Raw genomic sequence first — 5,283 nt, 5'->3', positions numbered from 1 at the left:
AGTTTAAATTTTGTGTAAACACAAATTTCCCACTGACTATGAGTTATTCAAATAAACCATTTAAAGAGAAATGGTGAATAGAGTATACCATATATATAGCAGTACAGAGTAAAACTTTGACACATATTAATCCAGAAACGATATAAAGAATGCAGTTAGCTCACTGGAAGCACGAAGTTCAGAAATAATAATTGAAGCAGTTCGGATCACAAAAGTGCTTATTACAAAACACATAAAAAAGATGAAGCGTTCGACACGCAAAAGTAATTATTACAAATCAACCTCATAACCTTAACCAATCACGTCAAACGTGATTCTAACCATATGATCCTCGAGTTCAAAGAAGTTCAGGACAACAACTTGCTCAGACTTCAGGCCACTATCAATCACAAATTCCTTCCACCCTTTCTGCAGACACAGCCGCCCGTCAACGCCTACACGGTACTTGGCTGGTTGAAGGTGTCCATTACCAAGAACAACTTGGAGAATTCCCTTCTTCTTGAGCTGGAGATACCTAACAGCTCGTTGCGGAATTTTCTGCAAAAAATCAGTACAGATTAAACGCAATCTAATGTGCAGTGCGGAACTTGCAAACAAGAAGTACGGTTACAACTATTATGAAGATCTTGAGACTACCTGCATGTAGTACAAAACATACTAGCGGGGAAAATTGTGGAAACTATTACTTTTCATCTAGTATCTAAGAAGTACACTTGAATAAAACAAAAAAAGTACATTCCTAAAAAACTAGAAGATCAGACTAGTATCGAATAATACAAAAAAAGAAAACACAAAGAAAAAATCAGATCAAATCGAAAATTACCATCTTGTAGTGAGTCTCAACATCTGTTGGCGTAAGCTGATGGACAAAAGGACTTGTGCGGCCAAGACCATGGTGAAGCAGGGCGGAATGGAACGCAGAAACATTGATGTGGCCCATATCCAATCCTTTTGTGAATACTGTGCCATATGTAAGCTGCTCAGCTCGCCCAGCTCGGCACAATACCTTCCCCCCACGATGAGCACGACGCGCCTACGAGCAAGCTGAGCAATCGCAGTGCGTTGGCACACGACAACCATGCCCACAGCATGAGAGATTCGCGCAGGGGCCTGGAGCCATCGCAACAAAAACCTATAAAAGGTAAAAAATAAAGAGAGGCTAGAGAAAGGAGAGAAGTTGCGGCTAGAGGAGAAATGAACTGCAAAGGAAGGGTAGAAGTTGGCCTACATTTATAGGAGAGGAATGCAAAAAGGTCAAAACTGAAAATTAAAGAGGAGTTACTGAAAATTACGTTACCAAGAATGAAGGACAATCAATAAAGGTTTATGTTACCAGAACAAAAAAGTCTTACCAGGAAGTTATACAAAGACTTTGACTGCACAAATTCCCACGAACTAACCACAGATCATTAAATAATAATTCTCTGAAAAATTATAATCCACATACCATTTTATGTGTGCAGTTCTTCAAAGTCTTACAGGAAGTTCACTATATGTGTGCATGAAGGCAGTACATGCTCAAAATGAAGCACAAAAGAAAAGCACTTTCGCGCAGTGCACAAAAGTAGAATTAGTGCACCTCATGCAGTCCTTATCTGTAAGCCGTGAAGTCTGCAGCATTGGCAAAACGAGTCACAACTTCAGCACAAAAGAAGCATGCACGCAGTGAAAAAATGTGTACACCTCAAGCACAAGACCATGAAGAAAGCAGTGCATAGAGGCAACAAAGAAGTGCACACCCATACCAATCCAGTGCACAAAAAATGTAGCGCAAAAACATATGCAATACGGAATGCGTACACATGCAGTCAAGAACACTGATCAATGCAGTGCACGCATGATTTGCTAAGCAGTGCGCACCCTTACGTCGAAAAAAAACAAAATTAGAAAAAAATTTGACCACCCAAATGAACCGGCACTAGCCAGTCTCGTAGTAGGTCTGCGCCCACAGCAGGCGAGTCGTTCTGAGCCACATTGCGTGGGGCCAGGCGCACTTGGGCCCACAGGTCATAGAGCATATAGCATATAGCGCCGTGTATAAGCGCTCAAATAAGTAACCAAAGGAGTTTAATACAGCTGCCGCGTCAGCGCTTATAAACAGGTCGGGCGCGCCTTCCGCAGGCGAGGTGGGACTAAACATTACGCCGCACACAGTGCACACGGAAACGGCCGTGCTACCAGGCCGACTTGACTTGGGCCCAAATGCGTCTTCACTTCCCGAACACAGCCTAATAAGGCCCATTAAGGAAAAACAATAACTTAAAAAAATGTGGGAGGGCCCCCCAACCCCCCTTACCCCTCCCATACAGGGACTATAGGCAAAAAAATGATGCAGTATGCAGCACTACAAGGATGCAGTCCTTTTAGGTACATGAAGAAGTATGGTTTAGAAAATCCAGTTGCGGATTACCTACATGAATGAAAACACGGTATAGAACCCAGTGAAAAACTCGTAAAAATGTGGAATACATTATACTTTATTCAGGGGCTCCAGCAAGGACACGCAAAAAATACTGTGAAGTACGCACCTATAGACACCATGCAGTTCTCCGTTGCACATGATGCAGTGCGGTACTACAACAAATGCAGTTTCGTTGTCACGCAGGATACATATAAACGTCACCAAAAAGCCCGTTCGCACAGAAAAGTGATGGTTAAAAAAATCTACTGATAAAAAAAAACCACGTTCGCATACAACCGCCCAATCGGAGCGGTTCCATCGTCACAAGCCCACGATCACAGACGCAACACCAACCCACGATCTGCACAAACCGCATCGTTGCCGAGATCGTGCAGTTCATCCGCTGCGGCCATCCCACACCGCGCCTCCTCTTAAATTCAGACCCCTGCCATAGGCCATCTCATCCACAAACAACACAAGTACCCCGATCGCGCTGCCACCAAATCGCTCCGTCACATCCATTTCCATGAAAAAACACCAAGCCCCACTATCGGCGATGGCGTTCGCCGACGAGTACAAGGACGTGGAGGTTGTGGAGGCACATGGCAACACCAAGTTACATGTCATCCACACCAACGACAAGAAGCAGGTGGCGATCACCCTCGCGTAGTACGAGCGCCACCTCAGTCTCCGACGCCACAAGATCGTCGGCATTGATCTCGAGTACAACAACGAGCCTGAAGCGACGCAGAAACCCGCACTCTGCCAACTCTCCATTGGCAAGAAACACCCGGTGCTGCTCTTCCAACTGAGCGCCGCTGAAAGGTGCACCATCTTCGACAACTTCCTCGCCGACCCCAGGTACACCTTTGCAGGCTTCTCCATCAACGGCGACAAAAAAAGGCTGGATCGCGTCAATCTGGAGGTCGCCAACTTCGTCGACATCCAGAAGGAGTGGAGGGTGCCCGAGGAAACCAAGGAGTTGGACTCCCTTGGAGACGTCTCCGGCATGCTCATCAACGACTACTACAACAACATGAAGAAGAAGATCACCGACGACGAGCACAAGCGCTGGGCCACCCTGCCTCTGTCCAAGAGGCACATCGAGTACGCTGCAAAGGACGCCTACACATCGTACGAGATATGGAACCACATCACCCTCACCCAGGACGGGCTTCGCCGTGCAAAGCTGGAGAAGGAGGAGCCACCCAAGAAGCGCGCCAGGACCAGCTGGGGATGGGGAGACGCTGACTGGTGAAGAAGAAGATGGTGCCGGCCAAAGATCCACCAAGGCCATCGTCGTTTTAGAATTATCATCAAATTTGCTTTATGTTGTTTGCTTATGTATCGTTAGTTTGCTTGTGATCATTTGCTTTTGCTGAACTTAGTTTACTTCCCATGCAGAATCGCTTGTAGTGATGTGAAATTTGATTATGTTAGATTGCTTTCTGTTGAAATTAGTTCACTAATGATGAACTTATCGTACAGAATGCCTGTGACAATTTGTTTTCTGTTGTTTCCTCATGTATCATTACATTCGAGCAGTGTGCAAAAAAGGATGCATGCAGTGCAAGTTGTGTACCAATGCGGTACAGAATTTGTCAAAATGAAGTTTACACATACCCAACAAAACAGTGCACGCCCCTAAAATTTGGAAAAACAAATAGATAAGAGAAAAAACACAAAAAAGAAAAATGCAATCTGCATATGTAGTGCCGAAAAATATGAACGTGCAGCACACAAACGAAATCAATGTAGTACAAGAATGATTTACTAAGAAGTGCACTCCCCCCACATTGGAAAAAAATGACATAAGAGCAAAAACACGAAAACAAAAAATGAGAACTGTGCATGTAATACTGACTGAGTGCACATGCAGTACAGAACGTTGATCAGTGCAGTGCAAACATGGTTTACAAAGCAATGCACGCCTCTACATTGAAAAAAATGTAGTGCGAAAATATACGAACATGCAGTACAGGAACATAATCAAATGAAGTACATATATGTTTACTAAGCAATGCACTCCCCTACACTGGAAAAAAAGATTACAAAAGAGCAAAAACAAGAAAACAAAAAAAATGAGAAAATGTACATGTAGTAAGGAATGCTTGCACATGCAGTACAAACACTGATCAATGAAGTGCAAGGATGGTTTCCTAAGCAGTGCGCGCCCTCACATTGAAAAAAAATAGAAAAAAATTTGACCACCTAGGTGCAGCCGGCCCTAGCCAGTCTCGTAGTAGGTCTGCACCAATAGAAGGCGAGTCGTTCTGAGCCACGATGCATAGGGCCGGGCGCACATGGGCCCACAGGTCAGAGAGCATAGAGCAGCGAGCGCCGTGTATAAGTGCTCAAATAAGTAACCAGAGGAGTTCGATACATCGGCCTCGTCAGCACTTATAAACAGGTCAGGCGCGCCTTTCGCGGGCAAGGTGGGACTAAACATTAGGCTGCACACAACGCACCGGAAACCAGCCGTGCTCACAGACCGTCTTGGGCCCAATGCGTTTCACCCCACGAACACAGGCCAACAAGGCCCACTAAGAAAAAACAATAACTTCAAAAAATAAAACATCGAAGCAAATTAGAAAACATTTTTTAAATGAATAACAACAACAAAAGAAAACTGTGCATGCGCATAGCCAGAAACTACAGTTCGTTATTAATAAAATAGAACGCGGAAAGCCAGTAGTAAAGGTACAAAATGCAGTCCGCCACGACAAACAATGCAGTTCTCCACTAAGTATTTTTTTCTGACATACAATTCTCCTTCTACTGCATTGCAGCGTGTCTTAAATGAAAAATGCAGCTCTATTAGTTAAGCAAAGCAGTGTGTTATAAAATAAAGAACTACATGAAAGAACTCCATAAAAAAAATG

The sequence above is a fragment of the Triticum urartu genome, chromosome 3, assembly GCF_003073215.2.
Source record: "Triticum urartu cultivar G1812 chromosome 3, Tu2.1, whole genome shotgun sequence".
Lineage (NCBI taxonomy): Eukaryota > Viridiplantae > Streptophyta > Magnoliopsida > Poales > Poaceae > Triticum > Triticum urartu.
This window is presented reverse-complemented; position numbering follows the sequence as displayed.